The 24,902-nt window shown below is 46.6% G+C and overlaps 2 long non-coding RNA genes across 5 annotated transcripts in view; both read right to left on the bottom strand.

The window, feature by feature from the left end:
• The window catches only part of LOC137205500 (uncharacterized), a 79,319-nt gene extending 69,811 nt beyond the window's left edge, over positions 1 to 9,508 (bottom strand). For 2 of the 3 annotated variants that reach the window (XR_010934188.1, XR_010934189.1), the window contains exons 1-2: positions 9,198 to 9,508; positions 5,805 to 5,876 (exon numbers count right to left, since the gene is read on the bottom strand). This is a non-coding gene — a long non-coding RNA (uncharacterized lncRNA). The remainder of the gene's footprint in view (positions 1 to 5,804; positions 5,877 to 9,197) is intronic. The other variant, XR_010934187.1, reaches the window with a different exon arrangement.
• Positions 9,509 to 19,309: 9,801 nt separating this feature from the next.
• Positions 19,310 to 20,812, bottom strand: LOC137205738 (uncharacterized). Of its 2 annotated transcripts, none has more exons than XR_010934287.1 (3): positions 20,622 to 20,812; positions 19,728 to 19,869; positions 19,310 to 19,541 (listed from the first exon to the last, which is right to left on the bottom strand). It is a non-coding gene; the product is annotated as an uncharacterized lncRNA (long non-coding RNA). The 2 variants fall into 2 exon arrangements; XR_010934288.1 differs by having other exon boundaries at positions 19,310 to 19,549.
• Positions 20,813 to 24,902: the final 4,090 nt, after the last annotated feature.

Raw genomic sequence — 24,902 nt, forward strand, 5'->3', positions numbered from 1 at the left:
GTAAAATTGTGCAGAGTTTACAGAAAGGAAGCTCAGAGAAACGAGGACATGGGGCAGCCCTGTAGCACAATTGTTAGGTAATAAACACCCGATCTTTCACAATTCCAATTTGTCTCTTGGAAAAAAAGCACATTGGATGTTTAAGAAAACATCATATTCAATAAAGGCGTTCCACAAAGGACCTAGGAAAGCGAGGCAAACCCTCCAGTTTTTGCTAGGATTTTATGTTTTTCAACATGATTTCATGATCATCTCATTAAGCAGACTGGTTCATTACAAGCAACACTAAGGTGCTAATTTAATTCCCGCCAGTGACTTTTTCTTTTTTTTTTTTCAAGCTTGTTTACCTGGGAAGCCATGTGTAACTAAAGAAAATTCCCACAGGCGAGAAGGAGGGGCTGCCGGTCGGCTCTTCTGTGTAGTATTTCTCCAAACCGGAGTCCAACATCTCCAGGCCCCAGAGGTTTAATTACCATGTGCAGCCTGGTGTTTGGGGGAGGGGCCGGCGTGGGAGCCCGGGCCCTCCCGGCCCACGCTGCCGCCGCAGCCAGCGGTGCGTCTGCAGCACCGGGACAAAGACGGGTCAAAGCATCGGGCTGGGAGGCTGCATTCAATTTGGAACTTGAAACGGAACTTTCACCTTTTCCAGAAAATTCTGCGTGTTCGAAAGATTTAACTTTCTCTGCGCCCCTCCCGGCCGAGAAGGAAGAGGAATTGCAGCTCTTATTTTAGCACAGAGTGTGAGGGAGAAACCTTTTGGAACCTAGCAATTGGCTTTTGTTTTGTGACCAGCTCCTGCCACAAAAGGGGACCCACCCCTCCCCAGCATTCAATTAACCCTATGTGAGATGGCCAGGGGATTAGGAAGATGGGATCAGGCCCCATTCAGGAGGTTCGGAGGGGGGCTTTTTCAGAAGATTCTTCGGAACAAAGGTTGCCAAACTAAGTAGCTTTTTTTTTGTTGCTTAGCTCTGCCCTATTGTTACCACAAAAGCGACCTTTTCCACTTAATTGGGGCTTTAGAATTCCACCTCTATTGTGTTTGTCTATAAGAAACACTCTGCAGAGGGGCTGTGTAAGTTTATGAATATAAGCATTCTGCGTTGGGTGATTCCAAAGCTATTTATGTATTTGGATCCACGGATATAGGTTACTCTAATAAAAATATTCATCATAAAATACTCATGGCAACAATAATTAGTTTCCATATATTGAGTTATTATTATGTATCCAGCAGGCGCTGTAATCGATGCTCGGGGTATTTTGTTTCTAATGTCACAATTAACTGGTTACAGACCAGAATTAGAAAGTTCCAGTGGCAGGGAAGCCAGCCCACACCCCCAGCCAAGGCCGCACTCTTCCGGCCCACAGGACATCATTTATAACATTTTTTGGTTCTGCGTTTTTTGGTTCTGCCCTAGATCTGCAGTGAGGTTGTCAAGCCTGAACAGACAAGGGATTAAAACGTGCATCTATTCGTATACACAGCTAAAAATGCAGATGCCTGTAAGGGGCAGAGAGGAAGCACAAATGTGCACATGGGAGCTGCTGTAAGACAGCAGGGAGTGGTGAGGCCTGAGGAAAACTGGAGATGAAACACCTCTCAAAGACACTTTCATCCAAACTGATCGTATTTATTTATTTCTAAACACTAAGCCAACCTCAGAAAACAGTTCTGGGTCTGAATTTGGGGACTGGGTCTCCCAGTGGGAGAGTTCTCTGCTCTGTCGATGGTACCAAGCAGATGTGATAAATTTGGGACCCTCCAACCACCTCCCACCCACGGACATGGTTAGGTACATGGGGCTCTAAAAGCCAGGAGTCTCCAAGTTCAGGTCCGATCTCTGGCTTCCCTGCAACTCTAGACCAGTTGACCTCGGGTGGGGCAGGTGATCCCTGCTGCAACCGTACCTGGCCCACTTCACCCCTTTGTGCTGGTGGCCTCGCCTGCGTGGCTACTTGCGTTTGTCATCTCTGAGCTGGTGAGAGTGAGCTTCCCAGGGACTACTTTCCTATGCTCAGGTCCAAGGTGACAGGAGCCCTCACCTTCGTCTCCTGTCACAGGAAGAGTCCACACACCTAATTCACACACTGAGGGCTGCAGAGTCTTAAACTCAGTAAAGCGTTGAGAGATTCAAGGGCATCCAAACATTCATTTTATAAATGTTATGTTATGCCAAAAAACAAAAAAAAAATCTTCTAGCTACAGGGTGTCGAAGAGCATCTTGCTCACACTCTGCTGTTTGCGTGGATGACCCTGGATATTTTATACCTAAAATATCATACAAATAGGTCAGCAACTGATCGGCCTCTTCAGAGAGTGCCTTACGTCATATATTTAAATTGAACTTAGGAAAACAGAAAGTAGGTCTGCTTTTGCAGAAAGTGTTGAACTATCCAGCAAAGTTCCAGCAAAAAGCCTGGATGGATTCTCTGTCAAGGGAAACAAGGCTTTGTCTAAGATGGGGGGCCGTGAACCCCCTGCCCTTCCTGGGTTCCCTTTGGTGACCCACACACTGTCATTAAGCCCATCGAGGGGCTTAATGCCTGTTAGCAGATCAATCAAGTATTTGAACCATTAAATTGAATCTGGACATTCTACACCATGTTACAGAGTGGAATATTCATGTCGCAGCTGAAATACTTCCAAGAGTTGGAAGTTAGACTTTGAGTGATCTCACCTATTAGTACAATGGCCAACGGATGGCCACAAAAGAAGCAGACAAAACCTCTTTGCATCGATTGACTGAGAAGTTGCAAAGCTCTGTTATAAATGCCCTGTCTTTAGTTCTCTCCAGACAGCTCTGAGTCCTCACTGGAATCCAGCTTGTTCCATATATTTATATACATAAATATATAAAAGTCTATCTTTAACCAGCTCCCTTATTCATATCCCTAGTTCTCTCCAGATTAGAAGAAAAATGTGCACATGGAGAACCACTGCTATTATTATAAGGAAATGTACCAATAGTGGAAGAAGTAAGAAGTGACAGTTGACAGGGGGAAAAAAAAAGATGCAACATTGAGAAGCATGAGGAACCAACTTGAAAACTCAAGAGATACAGCAGCTTAAGGTTGTTCAAAATAGCAGAAAACCTCCCTGCAGAACCCTGAAAATAGCACTGTACTACATCACAATGTACGATGTTTGCTCTTAAGAAGAAAGAAAGTTGTATCGTTAATGTTAAAGGATTTCTATACAAAATGGTCAAGGCTTTAAAAATGTTCGGCTTTCTGGGGGAACTCACATTTCCACACTGACTCATTTCCTTACCATCTCAGATGCCTGACATCTCTCTGGTTTTAGCCATTAAATCACTTTTTTCTATAAAACTATGAAAATCGTGTAAGAGAAGGCGTGGAATGGAAGCCAGCCTTCCGCACCTCACCACCCTGGACCAGATCTGAGAGATGCAGCCTCTGTGGTCCCTTCCCGGTGTCCACACTGTCTCAGCATGGACTCCACTGATGCTCACTAACTGCTCTAACCCCTCTATTCTGGGGAGGCTACTGCCAAGAAGGCGAGGCACAGACACGTTAGGGGAGAGAGTGCAGAAGTTCAGATGAGTGTGCAGAAAGCCTTGTCCCAGGTGGGTCTGGCGGCTGCGGTGACACCGAGGAAGCATGTCCAGCCCAGTCTGGGTCAGGACCAGAGAAAAGCCTTCGTGGGAGGAGTAGTGATGCTTCACGTGTCAGGGCATGAATAGCCATGAACTAGTAGGGTGATAAGGGACACTGCATCTAAGCAGGCAGAGCTGCGTGAAAACAGCCCAAGGGAGAGATTTGGCGTGTGTACGTGCACGTGTGCAGGACTGCATAAAATTTTCTATTATTACGGTAAGAATTTTGAGACAGAGAATGGCAAAAATGAGGCTTGAAAGGCAGAGCCAGGCCCTGGGGGTTTTCATGTCCGCACAAAGGAGCCTTGATTCTGAGAAGCAGAAGCCTCAGCAGGGCCTCTCCCTGGTGCCTCCTGCCGGCCACCGGCTCTGGGAAGGAAGGCCAGTGGATGGCGGGTGGGGAGAGGCGGCAGGAACTCAGGACAAAGCCTGCCCCCCTCAGTGGTGTCATTTTAGAGCTCCCCAGACTTCACCTGGCTTCCAGCACACGGCCTGGGCCCCGGGGCCCCCTTGCAAGCCAGCCCCGGCCGGGCACAACTCCTGAGAAGGTCAGCTCTCGGGCCTGATGCTACACAATGATGACTCTCGCTGGCTGCTTAACTGGGACGGAAGCTCTTATTTATAAGACATCACCTCGGTTGCCTTTCCTCACCGAGCCCCTCACGGTTGCATTTAGCTGCTTGTTTCAGGGGAACCAAGGTCTGAGGATGAGGAAGGATGACGGCAGCCTCCAGCCTAAGACCATTTAGAACAGGAGGGGCAGGGGCTCCACAAAGACAAGACCCAGCCGCGTGTCGCTCTGCGGAGGAAGGGCAGGGGCTGCAACTCTCCAGGGAGCACAGACTCCACCCCACTGCGCGCAGGGACCACACACGGTCCAGAGCCTGTGAGACCTCTCCTGAGCCTTCCTCCACAGGGATACCCCACCCCGAGGAGCCCTGAGACCCGTCCCTCCTGTGTGAAAAGGCAGACATCCCCACTCCACGAGATGACAGAACGTCTGAATGAGTGTTGGAGTATTTGCTTATGAATTTCTCCCACTTTCCCACCTTTCCCTCTGGATAAAGCAGCAAACTGGGGGAAGAGACAAGGTGTCGAGTCTTGGTGCGGTCAAGCTGTAGTGATGACCTTTCATTCTTCCCTTTCCCTAAACACACCACCACTCACCACCCCCATCCCCATCCAACCAGCAGGAGTCCTGTGGCCTCCAAAGGCCATCACCCAGCCACTTCTCCCCCGAAACCAGGGCCCGCCATTTCCTGCAGGTCCTTCTCAATAACCTTCCAACCCGTCTCCCTCCTGCCATTCCTGTCTCCCAAATTCATCCTTCCCCAGAAGCCAGGGTGATCTTTCACAACACCAAGCAGAGCATCTTGTCACAATCCAGTTCTAAAGCTTCCCAGCAGCTCCCCTGCACACTTTTCATAAAATGCAGATTCCTTACTTGGCCCTGCGTCTGCCTAGACCACAGCCCCCTCCTTCCTCTGCCTCAGCCACGCTGGCTGGCCTCTTCTGCTCCTCACACAAGCTGCAGGGTCTACCCCAGGACCTTTGCACTGACTCTCCCCTCGCTGGGGTTGCTCCGGCTCCGGATGTTTCATCTCACTCCCGGCTCAACCCAGTGCTTACATCCTAAGTAGCCTATCTTGACAACTTAGTTGTCTAACCTTCTGTCCCACCTCCCCTGCATAGTGTAGGAGCTCCCTGAGAGCACAGCCCTTGTCTTTTCACAGCTTGTCCTCAGTACTTAGACTGGTGCCTGGCACAGAGCAGGTGCACAATAAATATTTGTTCAGTGAATGAAAACAGGGAGTCAGAGACAACATTCGTAACTTTCATCCCCACACACTGTCTTGTGAAAAAGAACATGTGTTTTCAGAATATTCTCCACCTTTACAAAGCTTCGACAACTTCGTTTTGCTGCCCCCTTTAGAAACGACCTCCCACCCACCATGCCGGGCAGGACCTTGAAGGACATCTAGGCTCTTCCTTAGAGCTTCAGGCAGCGTCTACTGATGGACAGGAAATTTACTCAGCTCTCAAGCACCTCTCTTTAATATTGATGGTTATCCATCAGTTCTTGTCACCAAAAAAAAAAAATCTAAACCCTTCAGCATCTCTTGCAGATACGTGAAGATAAAGACCTTAGGTAAGTAAGAGGTTAGATAACTAGGATCAAAGCACCTGAAATCACGTCTTCGTGCTGCTGCCAATCTTGGAAAATTGTTTTCCTTCTCTGGGCTTCAATTTCCTCACCTACAAAAGGAAGGAAAATGCTGAAAGAGTTTAGATGAACGTGTATGTTTATTTCTGGGAAGGTCATGCTGCCATTAAAGTATATTATAAGGAAAATTGAAACGATCAAGGAAAATGATCACTATGAAAGTCAGGACTGCAAAATAGAAAATGTTTCAAATTATGTAGAAAACTTTTCAATTATTTGAGGAAAATAATGAATAATGAGAGGTATTATCTATATACATTGGAGGATCATGAAAGGTTCTTATTTTCATCTTTCCTTTTCCTTTATTCTCTAAGTTGTAATCAATAAGTATAATATTTTCACATCCCCTCCTCCCCCCCGAAATTTAATAAACCTAAAATGAAGCCAGCTCACCAGGGAGCTGCTAAATTCCCTGCTTGCCCTGAGAGCCGGCGACTGCGAGCTTGGAATCCATGTGGCTGTAGGATGATCTGTGAGTGCTGCTTGGTGTGAGGGTTGGTGAGAAACCAGACCCAGGAATGGCCCCTCAAAACACTGCATCCCCTGGGCTTCCCTGGTGGCGCAGTGGTTGAGAGTCCGCCTGCCGATGCAGGGGACACGGGTTCGTGCCCCGGTCCGGGAAGATCCCACGTGCCGCGGAGCGGCTGGGCCCGTGAGCCATGGCCGCTGAGCCTGCGCGTCTGGAGCCTGTGCTCCGCAACAGGAGAGGCCACACACAAAAAAAGCACTGCATCCCCTTGCCCCTAGGGCTGCGTTTAGGAATGGGGTTGGGAGCCAAATGAGGCCAAACAAAGGACACTGGGATTTTTCTTGAACTCTGGAGAAAGAGGTTGTCTTTTATTATTGAGTTTACTAATTAGAACTGTCAGAGGTACCATCCTCCCTGCCCTACAGGAAGTGTTTGCTTGTGAATAAAATCAACTAAAAATAAATAAATAAAGCAGACCTGAGAGACAGGAAAAATAGAACGAAATGCACATAAATACCCATAGATTTCTGTTGACTTCATTGAACCCCTGGACTCAGCTGGGAACAGAAGCAAAATCATATTTTGACCCTCCTGGCTACCTGGCCCAGTAAATGTCCCTTCACGTCTACACCCGTCTGAGACGTATTTGTCACGAGGCAGATTCTGACTCTTAGACACCACCTGCCACCTGCGTGTTCTAATTGCCTTCCTAGTGAACCCTGTACCAAGTGCGGCAAAGTCCACCTGGGTGGCGCCGGGGGACGAGGGCACCCGCTCAGGTGCCTTTCCTCCTGTGCATGGCTAATGGGGGCAGGGCTGCCTGTGCACCCCTGGCCTGAAGGGCAGGGGTGGCCACCTCACCTTCCAAACCAGAGGGCCTCGGACTTTGATTCGGGGACAAAGTTAGAGACTCACAGACCTCTCTCTGCATATTTCCCACGTCACAGCTGCAATGCACTGTCACATGAGAGCAAAGCAATGCGGGGAATGAATACTTGAAACAATGCAGCTTATTTCCACTGGAGGCTTGGCCATCACTGCCCTCCCTACTCTTCTTTCCTGGCTTCGGTCTTTAGCTCAGTGCTTCAGTGTCCCCTTTCCAGTCCAGGGCAGACCCAGGCCGGCAGCCATGGAACCCAGAGGGAGGCTTTCAGTGCCCTGGACCTGGTCAAGTTCCCTGCTCAGCCTTCTGAGCCGTAGCCCCCCGGATGCCCCCAGTCCTGTTTTCCAGGCACTGTGTTCCTGCTTTTCCCCTGAATATTTTGTTGGTTTCCATTCCTGGGGAAGACGATGAAACACTTGGAGGCTCCGAAGTCTTTCCCAGAGGTGGACACTCTTTCTTTCTACATATGGTCAGACAAGGTTCTCCCTACTGTGTGCCAGACTCTGGGGGTACCAGGATGCTGAACCCACAGCATGGACTGGCGGGGGACGCAGGTAATTCCAATGCAATTCTGGCATAGAAACAACATAGGACGCTTTCAGGGCAGGAAGAGAAACACCTATGTGAGCCCCAGAAAGCTTTATGGAAGAAACTGCAACTAAACTTGGTCTTAAACAATGAATACAAGTGGTCAGGTTGCCGGATGGGGTGTTATAGGCTGAGGGTCCAGCAGAAACAGACATGCGATGGTGAGAGCATCAGGGACACAACAGGAAAATACGAGCCCTGAGCAGGTGCTGCGTGAAGCGTGAAGCAGAGAGTCCAGAAACGCGACCAGAAGCGCACAGGCGAGCGCAGAGATCGCAGAGGCTAGAATCAGCCTGGTGGGTCACAGCCCTGAAGGCAGTGAGGAGACATGACGGTGTCAATCAGGAAAGCAGCAGTCATCCCTGCCTTTTCAAGAGTTCAGCTAGAGGTGCCATTTGGAAGCATTTGCTGGCCATTGAAAACAGGTATTTGCTTGATTGCAAACGCTGTTTGCCACAAGGCTTCCTGATGACAGACCCCACCCAGTGGATCGGACATCTTGGAGACTGACCCCAGCGTGGGTATGGCTCAAGGTGGTCAGACCATTTGGCCGTCGTAACTGGGCTTCACCCAGGCTGTTCCCCAAAGCCCCAGGTTCACTCCCGTTTCTCTCCGTCCCTGAGACCTGTCACTGGGATCTCACTTCACCCAAAGCACAGGCCACCTGGGCCATGGCACTGACTCAGCACCCACACTCGCCTCACAGCTGCTCCGAGCCCTACTCGGGTTAGCATCACAACACACGATTTTGCAAATGGTCCGAAAGGCTAAAGGACTTCCCTGAGATGATAACGCAGACGTCATGGCCTTTCCAAGTTTACACCCATATTTTGTTGTGACGCTTTCTGTTCCAAAGCACTGTGAGTCGCTGGGTAACTTTTAGGCACGCAGATCACCAGATCCCATGTCCAGGGCTCAGCACACAAAGGTAAACCGGACACAATTCTGACCCCAAGGACTCAAACCTGTCTCAGCAAATATTTAATCATGTTTTTCCCAAGATCACGTGGCTTCCTGGTAACCCCAGGATGGGTTCTGAGTTAGGACCCAGCACCCCAGACCCCCTGGTATATTCCATTGCCGCCATCCCAGTATTAATCTGAGGGCGCAGTGAGAAATCGCCGCTGGGGACGTGCTAATCCGACTCTGGTCTGCTGCGGACCCTCCTGAGAGCCTGCTCTGGAATCCCCCAGCAGCTAGATTCTCTAGGAAACAAGCTCCCCGGTTTTAGAGGTGGCTTTCTGACCAAAGTGCATCATCAGACTAGCTCACGCTTCTGAAAAAGGAATTAGAGAAAACACGAAAGGCATTCAGCAAACAACCTGCCTGATAGCAGCGTCTAGTCCCAGCAGACTGACTTTCGCTCGTACGAACGGCAGAGACAAGACCCCACAGCCGGAAGCCTCATCTCACCTGAGCAGGGTCTCAGCCGGGCTCCCTTTGTCACTGCATCAGTGGGCTCCCAGCTGGGGGAGTTCCGTGATCTAACCCGTGGCTTGTCTGGGAATCACCGATGCAGCTTCTAGTTTCCTTTCGCAAGGCGATCGTCAAAGCATCCTCCAGGCTGCAGAATGAAACCTGGATTTGGAACCCTCTCAAGGGCTGCCCGGGGTGCTTGTTGGCACACGCAGCGACGTCCGAGCCCCAGCCAGACTGCTGACCTCGCACTGGTGCTGCGTGATATAACTCTCTCGCACGGGGAGGCATTAACTCTCTCGTCCCCACGCTCGTATCCCTCATGTCTCTCCAAGATGCAGGCTCCTGCGATGCCACTGTTCTGATGCCCAAGCTTCTCTCTGCCAGGGCTCCAGCCGTGCAGGGGTTCACGATCCATCCCCTGCAAAAGATGCCAGCCAAGAGTTCATCATTTTCAGGAATGATTAATCCCAAGGCTCTGTTAAAGTTCCTCCCCTTTATTAATTAAGCCAATTAAAATATGTTTTCAGCATTAAGATATTTGTAAAGATTTGAGTGTTTTCCCATAAATACCTGTTCATTGAAGCCATTTTATTCTTTAAAAGAAGTCCAGCAACCATTCCTTCGTTCCTGTCTGTCATGTTCTCATTTGATTTACAAGAGTTTAAACTCCATATGGAAAAGGATATATGGTTGACTGGGGAGACATGGATATTTTTTAGAAGGTAACCACATAGGAAATTAATAATGCACATTAGAATAGGGACTATGTTATTGGAGGGATGTGAGAGACAGAGAAGAAGGACATAGAACCTGGGTTCCAGTTCCAGATCTAATACTCACTTAACTGTGCAGATTTATGCAAGTGACATGGCTCTCAGGCTGCACCATGCCCCCGGGCTTGCAAGCATTTAGGCTAGTGGGTGGCCAAAGCCCCTTCAGCGTCACCCTTTTAATAGCTTTCCTTTCTTGCGCCAAGAAAAGAAAAGCTCCCTGTTTGTGGCTTTCAGAGACAGCGTGGCCATCAGAGGGGCCGTCACTAGAATCACTGAAGACACAGATGTAGACTCAGCGCCATGTTCCTTCTGAGCTCTGTGACTAGGACAGATCTTGGAAGAGATGGATGCCTCAGCGTCCTCGTTCACAGCACGGGAAAGCACTACCTGTCACCTGGGCTGATACAGGTGCTGTAAGAATTAAGTGAATTGATACTCGCAAAACCACTGAGCACAGGGCTCGGTCCACGGTCAGTGCTCAGTAAATGTGAGCCGTCTTTACTACTGTAGTCCACCGTTGGTCCTGGCTCTTCCTCCGCTATCTTACTAACATGCACATCTCTTGTGGTGCTTATACCCTTAAAAGTCGCAGCCCTGTTGAGATGGGTTCTCACAGATGTTTACACAGATAAGACCACCTCTCTATGCTTAGGAGGCAGGGTCTTACATTAACAAAAACAAAAAGGAACAAACACACAAAAACAAAAAATGTACTATGTGCTGGGCATTCTGTAAAGCACTTTTTCTATATTATCTACTGTATCCCGGAGCACTATGCAAAGTGTTTCCCTTTCAATAATCATTTACAAGATTCCCAATTGTTAATACTAACATAGAAAAAATTATAAAATTTGCCCAAAGTGATAGATCTAATTAGTTTTGAATCAAGAGAGGAACCCCGGAAGTCTGACGCAAATTCTACCTAAAACATGAAGTCATTCATCATACAAATTACCAGAGGAAGTAAAGGAGATTCCAACTAGACAGTAGAAACAGAGATGGGGCTTTACACAGGAGAGAGAGGGATTGGCCTTTTCTCTTCAGTCTTTCTTTTTTCATGGATAATAGTGAGCTGTAACTTTTTTTTTTAATTTATTTATTTAATTTATTTTTATTTGTTGCTGTGTTGTGTCTTCGTTGCTGCGCGTGGACTCTCTCTAGTTGTGGCGAGCAGGGGCTACTCTTCATTGTGGTGCACAGGCTTCTCATTGCGGTGACTTCTCTTGTCGCAGAGCATGGGCTTCAATAGTTGTGGCACGTGGGCTCATTAGTTGTGGTGCACGGGCTTAGTTGCTCCGCGGTATGTGGGATCTTCCTGGACCAGGGCTCGAACCCGTGTCCCCTGAACTGGCAGGCGGATTCTTAACCACTGTGCCACCAGGGAAGTCCCGAGCTGTAACTTTTTATTGATGCACAAGCCTTATAGAAAGTTTTTTAAGTATGGACACCAAAAGATATATATATATATATATATATATATATATAAAATATGATATAGACATATATAGATAGATATCAATGTCTCCACACCACACTGAAGGATAATAATAAATAGTAAGAGCACAGCACCCAGAGCGGAGGACCTGGATCTAGGAGGACAGTGCCTTTAGTCTCCAGCCTTTTTGGGGTCACTTCTCCAGCCTCTGTTTATGAAGTTAACACTCTACCAGCTGCAGAGGAGAAACTTTAACAGGGTCCAGCTGCAGTAGCATAGGGCAGGGCAAAGGAGGGTGGGTTAAGAGCTGAGAGGCAATCCCATGATCACTGGCAAACTACCCAAAGGAATACATCTGAGGAGGAGAAACGCAGATGAACAGAGAGGAGCAGCCCTCCTTGCAGGAAGACCTGAGCCACAGCTAAGCTCAGAGGTTTTGTGTTTTAGGGAAAAAGAGAGAGAAAGAGAGAGAGAAAGAGGAAGGAAGGAAGGAAGGAAGGAAAGAAGGAAGGGAGGGAGGAAGAAAGAGAAAAATCTCTTCTTCACTGGCTTGTCATTCATTAAATCAAAAATTTGCATTGATAAGTCCAATATGCTGGTCTCAGCACTGAAGATCTTTTATAGATATAGGAAGATGTCTTTATGTCCATCTTGAGTTCATTTTCCAATAAAAGGAACCTCAATTTCCTTCTAGTTAGTTCCTACTAGTTCTGAGAATTACTACATTTATACATTCCAGTCTGGGTTTTTCATATGACTTTACCCAAGCTGTCCCCCTTTCAGTGTAACTGTTTTTCATGAGTCCAGCTAACGACATCCCATTCTGTTTCACACACTCTATTATTGTGAGGAAGCACCCTGGTATAAGGACTCGTTCCAATTCTATTTTTCTTGTGGGACCTTTAGGGACAACAGCTGTGCCTTATTCATCTGCGTTCCCCTGAACTCTAGTTTCAGGTCTCCTAACCTCTGAAATATGTGACTGAAATCCTCTCTTTTTTGGGGGTGGGGCTGTTCTTTGCCCTAGGATTTGAGCGGCACCCCTGGCCTCCAACTACTACGTGACAGTAGCACCAACCAGACAACTAGGAATGTCTCCAGACCTGCAGCATGGCTCTCCTCCGAGCCAAACCAGCCCCATTGGAGAACCACCACCCAGTCTGATTACTGGGTTGGAGTTAGTAGTTTAAAAAGTGGTTTCCTATATGGGAAAAGAATCTAAAAAAGAGTGGATATATGTATATGTATAACTGATTCACTTTGCTGTACACCTGAAACTAACACAAGATTGTAGATCAAATAAACTCCAATAAAAACTTTTAAAAAATGAAAGTAAAAAGTGGTTGTTGAACAAATATTAAATTACAAGAGGATCCACTAAATGTGACATAAGATTCAGCCATTTGACAATCAATATCTATCAATTTATTTCTCTCTGAAGGTACATACTTCAAATTCAATCTTTAAGTAGTAAATCAGATGAATATACTGAACCATATGTTGAAGTATGTGTTAACTATATGTTAAATACTTTCCTAAACTTGCATGTAGAGTTGCAAGAAAAATAAATGTCTGTCCTCATTGAGGCTAGCGGACAAATAAAAAGACTTTCAAAAACATTCCCACACAAATATGACATATATGCCCAGGTAACAGAGGCAATCATCACTATACACTGATTAATTACTTTCACAAGTAACTATTGTTCCTGCTCTGTATTAGACACTACCACGTCTAGTGCATGGAGTATGAAACTATATAAAAAACAGTTCCTGGGCTTCCCTGGTGGCGCAGTGGTTGGGAGTCCGCCTGCCGGTGCAGGGGACGCGGGTTGGTGACCCGGTCCAGGAAGATCCCACGTGCCGCGGAGCGGCTGGGACCGTGAGCCATGGCTGCTGAGCCTGCGCGTCCGGAACCTGTGCTCCGCAACGGGAGAGGCCACAGCAGTGAGAGGCCCGCGTACCAAAGAAAAAAAAAAAACAAAAAAAAACAAAAAAAAAAACAGCTCCTTGCTTTGGGCAACGGTAGGATGAGAAAATGTAGTAAATAAGCGAGCGCAATAAAATACTATAATTCATGTAAAAAAATATTTAAGCAGAGTGCTATATATTGGTAATGTGATATTGAGCAAAATTGATATAATCTCATGCAGCTAACAGTCTAGAAAAGATAACACACAGATTGAGAAATAAGTAAGAATATTATAGTGACAGTAAGGAAGACCATTGGGGGTCCAGGTTGGGTGTTCCTGTCTTAGATTGGGGCAATACTTGTGATTTTTTTTTTTTTTCGGTATTGATGTATTGAAAAAATGTATTGATGTATCAGTATCATTTAAGCAAATGTATTGATGTATCATTGGTGTTCCTGTCTTAGATTGGGGCAATACTTGTGATTTTTTTTTTTTCGGTATTGATGTATCGAAAAAATGTATTGATGTATCAGTATCATTTAAGCAAAACCACATACATAGATTGAAAACATAAGTTTAAATCCCAGCTCTGCTATAAACTTATCATAGAGCTTTTGACCTATAGCTTAAACTGTGTAAACCTCAGTTTTCTCATTATTAAATAAAAAAAAAAATAATAACACCCAACACTCAGGGCTGTTACCTGAGGACTCATATGCAAAGCCTCCAACCAGTATCTGGCAGAGAACAGACACTTTGGGCCCCGCCCTACACTTCTTTCCCTGATCTGAATCCGTTTCCTTGCTGAAAATTGGAAAGTAACTGTCCTTCTGTCATGCAAATATTATTTCAACTCACTCTCTCACCAACCCTCTCGAGAAGGCAACATGATCCTCTAACATGAATGAAATGAAATCGCCCTGGCAAACAAGCTTTGTAAGATGTGAATCACTATGCAGTGCAAACTGTAAAGATCTTTAGCTGAGTAATTGGAGCACAGAGCATGTCGCCATGCGTGAGCTCTGGTCCCCATTTCCCCTCCACCATCACTTCTTACTGGAATCCATTAGGACAAGACATAAAGAAACCTCAAACCGGCAGCAAAAAGATTTCACTCTGGTAGTTACCAGTTACTCTACTTTTTTTCTAGCTACAAATGATTTCTGCATTGATGAGGCCATCTTTGTGAAGATAGAATCAGCTGATCTAGTATTTTTGAGAAACTGTGGATTTTGCAGGTGGGCTGCAGGAAAAGTCCTGCGTGCTTTCTAGGTATCCCTCCGTGTGACCTCAGAGGCAGGGGCTCCTGGGGCAGCGGGGTGCACGTTCCACCCACACGAAAGCAAGCCCAGCAGATGCTGGGTGTGGGGAGCCCAAGGCAGGCTGCTGGCTGGCGTGGCTCAGAAGCAGAGTTCTGCCCTTGAATTGACCTGCCTTTTTTCCAGCCTCCCTCATTCCTCATTCCGTCATCACCTGCTCTTCAATTGCCCACCAGCGGCATCCAAGCATGTCCCTTAGCTTGGGGTAACTTTTCAAAGGACACAGGACGTGCTTTTTCCTCCAGGGTCCCCAGGCAGATTCAGAGATGAAAAATGCCCATGAATATTTAATGAAGAGATGAATGTGGCAAAGCAAGGAATGCTAGAATCTGGGGGTGAGGTCCCAACCAGCTGATTTTAATTTTCAGTGAGATGTTTTTCTTTCTGGCTTCCCCCAATCTGAAGTCAGATGCAGATAAAAATATTTCATGCAGATCATCTGGCCAGCACTGCACAAAGGATGCTGACGTGGGCTGTACAGTAACATTTTACAAAGAGCCTGTGAGGTATATATATTGCAGATGAGTAAACCAAGCTCCAAAGGGTTGAAGAAAATTGCCTGATGTCGCACAGCTAATGAATAAAAGAACTAGGATGGAAACCCGTGTTTGCTGCCTTGAAAACCAAGCTGTAAGCCTGGAAGTGTACAGACATGTAAGAGATTGCATATTCTGTGCATAACCTATTTAAAAATGGAATTGCTTTTAGTTTGCCCCTTAATTAGTTCATAACCATTGACCTAATGTGCTGTCTCATTTCCTGGTCTGAATTAGCAATGAGAAGAAATTGAAGCAACCCATTATTACTATTCTATCATGGTCCTTGCAAATTTTCAATTACCCAAATCACTTCATTTCTTTAACTGCACAAGCCAATGTCAGAAGGACCTGGGTTATAGGTACACATGTAAAATTATTACCATCCTTTATTGTTTTAGAGAATAGCTCACAAAATGAGATTGCTTCCCTGTGACTTTAAAGACATTATTTTGAATCTTCTCAGACTTCAAGGTCCTTCAAATGAAGTGAAGGTTTTGAATTCCACCCAGGTAGAAAGTGCACCTGTTCACACCTGCAGTGGGTGGGGGTCCTTACTGAATGAGGAGCCCGGGGCCGTCACAAAATTCCTCCTGACTGGTGGGTGGAGCCTTCCCTTGCTCCCATCCAGATTCGAGATGTTTGCTTGTTGCCTGTAGTATGAGGTTTGTTTTTACCTCTAGCCTTCTATGCTAGGAATCAAACGTCTCCTCTAGAGAAATGAGAACATTCTATTGATTCCCATCATGTCCCTGTGAAAGGACAATGCTATTTGTCCTTGAAGTTCCATTCATTTCACAGTTGGACAGGGACCCTGACAGCCTCCGCCAGGGGGTTAGCCCCTGGACCCCAGCCTCCCCCTGCAGCATCACCCATGCCACCTCGGGGGACGGCGGGCAGTCAGCAGCATGTGTCCACTGCCCCAGGTTCCTTCGTCCATGACAGCCCACGATCGTTCTTTTCTTTACCTGGGAGTGTAACTGAGCAGAGCACGCCGAGTGCCTCTGTGAGCCCAGCTGTCAAGGTGGGAGGAAGAGACCACAGCCATGCCCACGTCACTCTCCCCTTCTGAAAATTCACAAGGTCCCATTCATTCAAGTCTTCCATCTGTCCTGCAAGAGCTACTGTGTGTTTATTCTGTGCGGGGCCTGGTGATGCTTAAATCACATGGTCTCTGTGCTCAGAGGAGCACGGAGGAGTGAGAGGCTAATACAGCTTAAACCTTGTCCCACTGGTGCCCTGGGTGCCAGGCCCACAGCAGAAGGCCTGGCAGCGCCAGCATTTAAGGAGTGGGTGGGCTCTGAGGATGAGTCAAGGACTCGAGAAGCATTCTGGAAGGGGTGGCGCAGAAGAGCATTTCAGAGAGAATTCAGGGTCGGCGCCCTGGGAAATCAGAAAGGTGGGAAGTTCGGGTGGTTGACAGGCAACCTCCTCAATGTCAGGGAAGAGAAGAGAATGTAGGATATTAAAATGATAAAGAGGAAAGTGGTACAATTCCAGCGCTGGGGTGTCTGAGGCAGGATGCTCCTTGTATTGAAAAGATGAAGAGTAACCCAGTTCTAAGGAAGAAGAAGCAATGAGTGTGCTTAACCCTTTCAAGGAGTTTGGATTGAATTGTGTCCCCCAGAAAGGTAGGTTGAAGTCCTAACTCCCCAGTACCTGTGAATGTGATCTGATTTGGAAATAGGGTCTTTGCAGTTGGAATTAAGCTAAGATAAAGCCACTAGGGTGAGCTTCAGCCAATAGGACTCATGTTCTTATTAAGAGGAGGGAAATCTGGACTCAGACACACGGGGAGAAGCCTCTGTGCTGATGGTGTGGGGATCGGAGTGGGAGGCTGCAAACCAGGGGGTGCTCAGGATTGCCGCAGCCTTCAGAGCCAGGCAGAGCCAGGGAAGCAGTCTGCCCATGTCTGCTCGGGCTGCCAGAATAACGTACAGCAATCTGAGCGGCTTAAATAAGAGACATTTAGCGCCTCACAGTCCTGGAGGGTAGAAGTCTGAAATCAAGGTGTTGGAGGGACCCTGCTCCCTCTGAAGGTTCTCGGGGAGGCTCTGATCCAGCCTCTCTCCCTGCTGCTGGTAGTTTGCCGGCACCCTTTGGTGTTCCTCGACTTGTAGACACATGACCCCAGGATCTGCCTTCCTCCTCACATGCTGTTCTCCTTGGGGTTATGCTGTGTCCCAATACCCTCTTTCATAAAGACTCTGGTCAGATTGCAGTGGGGAACATGACCCTTCAAACTCCTCAATTTGGGGCTTCTCGCTTCCAAAACTGTGAGAAAATAAATTATTGCTGTTTTAGGTCACCCAGTTTGTAATACATTGTTACGGTAGCCCTAGGAAATTAATACAGCTGCTAAAATAAAAGGAAAGATAAAAAGATAATTCACATAGGAAGTCTATTTTGAGGGAAATGATTATTTCAAAGCAGCTAAGCAAGGGAATGGAGGAACTTGAACATGCTGGAGACGGAAAAGCAGGGCCTGTGACCCCAGGACCAACAGGACAATGAATGAATGAATCGCAGGCTTGCATGGCATCGGGGGCCAGGATGGAAGGTTAAGGAGGGCGCTTGGGTTGTTTTACTCACGTATTCATTCAGTCACTGGCTTGATTGTCCACAGACAGGAGAAGCTAAGACAGGACAGACATGATGGTAAAACCTGGGGGGCCAGTAGAGGGGAGCACGGGGCCCTCAGAGAAATCAGGACCTTTGGAGGCTGGGGCCAAGGCTGCTTTCACAGGGAGTCACTTGTGCAAGAAACAAGGGCAGTCTTTCTACTTTCTTTCTTTATCCTCCCCAGTCTGGACCTGTCACAGATTTCAACTTTCAACTAAAAGCAGTATTTCAAAGAGGAGTGGACCAAGGCAAGTTTCTAATTCAATTTTGAGTGATGCAGTCAGTGTGAGGGATCACTTGCCATCTGGCATATTTCTGTCTCATCCGTGGTAGAGAAGGTTCCAATCCGTTTGCTGAACACCCAGGAGGAGACGCCGCCACTCCTTCGCTTTCCCTCCTCGCCAGCCTGACCCCAGAGCTGCCCCCAAGCTCAGTGGTGCTCCCTCAGCCCCACCCCAGGCCTTGGGCCACCCCCTGCCCCCCACCCGGGGCCTGACTCCCCCAGCCCCCGCTGCTCCCCTCCTTCCCCGCCAGAACAGTCTGGCAAGTCCATGGCTGAGTAGTGGTAAGGTCCTATATGGTTTTTCTCTTCTTTAATTATTTTAGTCACACTGCATGTGCTTTGACTCATATTACAAATAAATAATGACCCATCGGTCAGAGACATTTTTACATCCCTTCATTAGCTTTCGAAATATATGAAGCCAAGTCACGTTTTTAGAAGACGTCGTTTTGGTATACATTTCAGCTAAAAATCGCTACACGGTTTCAGTTTCAGTGGCTGGTTTTGCAAATTAATATGGTTCAGTTCAGTTTGGGGTTCACTGTTCAGGTCAGGTCACGACCCTTAAAGCATTCCTAGATAAGGTGGATGATATTAATTTCTTATCATAATAATGCTGAAGACAGACATGAAAATAACCCTTTGTCTGTGACCTCATGGTCCTTGCAAAAATATAAATGAAAGATGCCTGAGTGATTTTCTTAAATGAGCACAAGGCCGGAGCTTCCGTGGACGTGAGCTATGATGTAGGTGTGGGTTCCATTTCCAAAATAAGCAGGTTGGTGGTCTTTTAGAGATGACAGTCTTGCAGCTTCCTTTGACAGAAAACTGGCATTTAATATTCAAATGACTCACCTAGACTGACTCACTTTTTGGAAAAGGTAATTCAGGTGCCCGTGGGTATTCTGCCACATGGGAGTCCTGAAAACTTGAAACTTTCATTGCAGTTTTGCTAAAACATACTTTGATCAACAGTAGGATTTTGTTTTCATTGTCTTTGTTCTTACAATAACGTTTCATTACCAACGTATGGAATTCTTCCTCAAAACTCTGTACACGGGAGTCAGTTGCAGCATCCACCCCCTTATGAACCTGCAGACCCCTGGGGTTCACGATCAGGCTGTGTCACTGTTACTGAACGTGGGCCCCTAGGCCTGACGCACAGTGAGTCTAAACAAACCAACTCACAGGAGTTTGGAACAGAGAAAATTTTATTGCAGGGCCAAACGAGGAGATGGGTGGCTTACGCCCCCAAATCCCTTAACTCCCCAAAGGGTTTCAGCAGAGCATTTTTAAAGGTCAGGTGAGGAAGGGGAATCCCAGGGGATGTGATCAGCTTGGGCACAATTCTATGATTAGTTGATGGTGATCAACCCTTAGGTGCCAGAAGGTGCAGGGGCTACAGGCGCATGACCATTAAGTAGTTAATGTCTTCCATTTGGTGGCGGCTTTTAGCATCTGAAAAACTCAGGAAACATGCATGAGATATCATTATCTGGGTACTTCAGAGAGGAGCTACAGCAGAGGCTACAGGGGGAGGTGTCCCTGTCCCGGGAAGGCCCCATAGGGTCCTGCTCGGTTATATCATGTTTCAGGGCGAGGGCTGAACAACCAACAATATTAAAACAAGAGAACAGTCGGTACCTGAACTTCTCAGAGACTTGATCCCAAGTCCCCAGTGAGAGCTGAGGTATGTATACAAGGGAATGCTTCTCATCCACACAAAAGATGAAATCTTGCCATTTGCTACAACGTGATAGACCTTGAGGGTGTTGCGCTAAGGGAACTAAATCAGATAGAGGAAGACAAGTACCCTACAATTTCACTTATATGTGGGATATAAAACATAAAATAAAATAAACAAGGCCAAACATGTAGATATAGAGGACAGAGTAGGGGTCACCAGAGGGGAAGGGGCCAAGGGGGAGGGCGAAATGGGTGAAAGGGGTCACCTGTACGGTGACGGATAGGAACCAAACTTTTGGCGGTGAGCACCACAGGGTATCCAGAGGTAGAACATATAGACAATGTGGTATGCATGAAACTTATATAATGTTACCTCAAAAAATAAGTCTAAAAAGAGTCCTTAAACTTTCCGTTCTTTGACTTTCCTTTATGCTTGTCTAAACCACAGAAACATTCTGGCGACGCCTCCAAAACTTTTCTTCCCGTGTGGCTGAACCTCGGGCGCCCCTCTGTCCCTGCCCTCCCCCTCCAGATGCACATCTTTCGAGCCTCTGGCTCCAGACCTTTCCCTTTCCCACTTGCCTCCATCTCTCTGTTTGTCTACTTCTCATCACAAAATCTCAAAAAACAAAGCAGAAAAAAAAAAAAAAACCTCCTGGTGTCAGGAGTTGGTTTATGAGTCTGTCATGAGATGATAGTTCTTGTGACACTGAAAAAGTAAGAGCATCATCTCCTCCTGCCACACACGCACACACATGCACACGCACACACACACGCAAACGCGCGCGTGCACACACACACACACACACACACACACTAATATATGTTCAGACAGGCAGTGCCCACACTAACCACAGGATGGTCCATGAGAGAATTTCTGCCCTGAATCTCGCCACAGGTTTCTCCACGGGGACCCCAGGCCGGGTCACAGAGCCCTCCTGTCACTCTGGCTTCTGAACACAGCTGTTTATAATCCACGCAGCCCCTGCCCAGGACAGCCTGGAAAACCCCTGCAACTTTATACAGGCCTTGTCCCCAAGCCATCACTGGCTCTGACCCCGCCCAGCAAGGCGGGGACCATGACTCAGCCCAGCCCGGCGCTGGCGCTGGTCTCTGTGGGCACCCTCACCCGGAGACAGCTGAAGACCTCAGAGCGGGCGGACAGTTGGGAGGACTCCTGATTCTAAGCTCTGGGTTCGGAGCCACAGGGGAGGGAGGGAGGATGCTCCTTGGGAACACTCCAGGCTAAATCAATCCTTTCCCTTTCAGCTTAGAGATAAAAACCTTAAGTGTCATTCCAGCCAGCGGCACCCAGGAATGTCCCCGCACAGCTGACAGGCTTTGGCTTCCATCAGGACGTGTGGGACTGCTGGCTGTCAGACCCGCCCCTGTGGTGCAGTGAATGCCAAGAAAGTCCTGGAAATGAATGAATGAAATAGCCATCGTCCCAGCCTGTAAGCCTCACCCTGCGAGGCACTCGGCGCCCGAGCATAGCAGATCCGGTTGTGTGGGTGACAGTAATCCCTTATATTTATGTGGCACTTTTTAGCATACAAAGAAAGCACTTTCAAGTCCATCCGTGCACGTGATCACGGGGACAGCCCTGCGAAGCAGCAGAGGAGCTATTCTTAGTGCATCCCCACCCTGCTGCCATAATTCTTGCTGCATTCCTCCGTGGAAACACTTCACACTCTGCTCTGTAATTACTTGCTTACACTGTGTTACGGTGGAAAGAACAAGGGTCTTAGAATCAGACCTGTGTGTGACATTTGGCCCTGCCACTACTGACAGCCTGATCTGAGATCGGGTGCTTCCTCTCTCTCAGTCTTAGTTTTCTCATTTGTAAAAGTGGGGCTAAGGAGCCTATGATCTCACCTGCTTGTGGTAAGGATTCAATAGCGGAATGCCTGTGAAAGCACCAAGCCCAGGGTCTAGAAGGTCAGACTTGATAAATACTGGGTTCTCGCCTCCCCAGGGAGAATGCCAGGGGCTGGAAGGCTGGCACCACACTTTATTTTTTTATCCCCTGAGCTTAACATGGGATTTGGTACATGGGTGCATTGTTTAAAAACAAGAAGGAACGTAAGTGCTGCGCGAATGAATGGATCTTATTTCATAAGCAAGTAAACAGAAGCCCAAAGTGGCTACATGTTCTCTCTAAGGGGAAACTGGATTTCTGATTCCTTTACGTGCTTTTCTTCCCACATCCCATCTCTCAAAGCTCCGTTGTTCAGTCTTCTCATTAGTTAATTATATTTCTTCTCCAAACACAGTCTTTGTTCTGACACCTCACTGTGTCTCCTGGCTTTTTCCCAAAGACCTCAACTTTTCAAGAAAATGAAAGAGGCTCTTCTGCACAAAATGGCCGGGAAACCCTTGTTGGTAGCATCCGCTGGGTCTAAGCTATAGTGTGCTAATTAGCCCAGCCACTGATACGTAGAGCAGGCACCTAGCGACGGAGATTTTCTGAGAATTGTCTATTAAGGGAGTGTAAGATAGAGCTGATTCAAAGACCGTTTTGGCTTTCTAGGTAAGTGGATACCAAACTGATGCTTTCAAGTTCAAATCAAATTATGTTAACCTTCGGCCTAAAACTTTTGGTGTCTTCCTCCATCACGTAGGATCAAGAACCAAATCCTCCACCTGGCCTCTGGGTCCCTGAGTAGCTCCTGTACCAGGAAGCTTCCATCACTTCTCTCCCTGCCTCTTTCTCATCTAGCCCACTGGCCTCCATCTAGTTTTTTTTTTTTTTTTTTAATGTCACAGTTTTCCCTTGAGCCTACCTGATTCATCTCTCCAGAAATCCATGCCCCCTTTCCCTTGTTAAATTATCTTGCTCCAGGTTTTGGTTCAAATATCACCTCCTCCAAGAACCCTTCCTTGACTGCTCAGTCTGACTCAAGCTGTTCGTTTATGTTTTTTTCCTTCCAACTTCTTATATTCACTCTTAGGTGTACACTTTTTACTGTGGTTATCTGAGTGACATTTGCATTCCTCCTCAAAACTGTCAACTCCATGGGAACAAAGATTATGCCCATTTTTCTCACTTTTGTGTCCTCAGTGTTTACCATAGAGTTCCTGCCTCAGAGCACATACTCAGAATTTGCTTAACAGAAATTTGTTCACTAGAAGAACGCTGATCTGAATGACTCAGAGTGTTGTTCCAGACCAGGTCATCCATCCCAGCAGCAGGTTGGAAGTACAACCTGGTTAGTCGTGTTTGCTAGGCTTTTTGAAGCCAGGGACCTTTCAAGGAATGATAGTCTCAGAGATAAAAGAAAATTTAGACATCATCCAACCCAAGATTCTGCTTCTTCACAAACCGACTAGGGCATGTATTCCACTTGGTAAATGATTTTTCAGGCTTTGCTTGGGCTCATTCTGTGCAAGAGATCTCCATTAATAGACGTTAGGATTGCATCACCTGAAAGAGTCCTTTAAGAACTGTGTAAGGACAAGTAGAGAGTAAATACACCCAGAAGAAATGTATCCACAAAGCTACTTTAAATCTGATAAACAAGCAGAAATGTATGTAAGAAATTATAGAAACAAACCATTCTAATTGAGGTGTTTTGGTATTAAGTTTCCATTCGTCCCTTCTGGGGAATGAATCTATCCTTGAACCAGGGTCATCTATACAAATGCCTCACTCTCCAAGTTTGCCTCAGAAACTTCTCGTTGCCCTGGATCGATCCCAGATCTCCATAATCTACTGAGACATGACAAACTGGCCTGATCATTTCTTGCTTTGGGTATAGGTACTCTAACCACCCAAATCTCTCAACATCTCTCTCATTTGCTTAAAACTGAGTACCAAAAGCATAAAATCTTTCTGCTTAAATTACAGAGGGATCTACATGAGCATTTCTATTACTTTTGCAGGACTCCTGTGTTTCATTAATTTCCATATGTCTCGGATCTGGTGCTGGGACACGATTGAGTTTCACTGAACCATTCTATTTCTGGGCCTAATTTCTGAATTTAGACCCAGAAACAGGGAAAATCTGTGTCTCCCAGGCACAGCATTGCAGGAGAAGTAACCTTCCTTCGAGGAGAGCTTCCTTAGCTGTTTGCACATGTCCACAACCACCAAAGTCTTCACAAACAATTATTTTCAGGCTGAATGTAGCCTAGACGGTACTACTTTTCACATTCCCTTTTCTCTATATTTTTTCCTTATTCTTTGCTACACAAGTCCCTTGACAGTGTCCCCGTGTTACAAATACAGGCTTACCCCCAGGCTGTGAGTGAATTCGCTGTCTGTTTAATAGCTACTCCATATGGGATAGATTAACACAAAAAGCTTTAGCCTTGTACAACACTCAGATGCTTTCATGTAATGGCCGTGAGGATGGGGGTGGGACGTGAACACATAAGTGGGTGCATGTACCAAGAACAGAAATCCATTGAGTTCCCCCAGACCAGACGTCTACATTCTCGAGGGCTCTCAGCAGCCAATAAATTTGACTTGAACTTTTTTATTTCATGCATTCTGCTGTTAAAGCAAACCCTTCTTTCTAAACTAAGTATAATTGCAAGATACTATTCCGAGTGCCAAAAATGTCAACTGTAAGTTGCAAACATGGACACATTTAAACAGAACCATATGTTAGATTGAAAGGAAAAATCAGAAACGAACCAATCATTCTACCTTTTGCTTAAAGAGATAAATTGCAGGGAAGCAACCATGTCAGAAAAGAATTATGGAACTGATGATCATTATGCAATACCGTATTAATATATTTTCATCAGAAAATGTTATCAGTGTTCTGTGAACATCATCAGCCATACAAAAACCTAATGCTTTGAAAACAGAGGCATGATTCTAGTGAAGTTTATTCAACATCTAATTAGCTTATTTCATTCCGCACCGAGGTCATTGGATGAGCGTTAGGAAAGTTTGGTTTTATTCATGGTCTGTCAACTACCCTTGTGTCACAGCTACCCTTGTGACCTTGGGTGCTGGTCTCCTATGTCACCCAGAATGTCAGGTCACGTGTCATCTGTCACTATATCACCTCCCACCACTCACTTTCCTCCTTGCTCAGGAATATATTATGAGCTAGGATGCTGATTAAATTCAGGTTCTGCATATGACCAAACTGAGGTGCAGGAATTTTAAGTGACTTTTCC

The sequence above is a fragment of the Pseudorca crassidens genome, chromosome 14, assembly GCF_039906515.1.
Source record: "Pseudorca crassidens isolate mPseCra1 chromosome 14, mPseCra1.hap1, whole genome shotgun sequence".
Lineage (NCBI taxonomy): Eukaryota > Metazoa > Chordata > Mammalia > Artiodactyla > Delphinidae > Pseudorca > Pseudorca crassidens.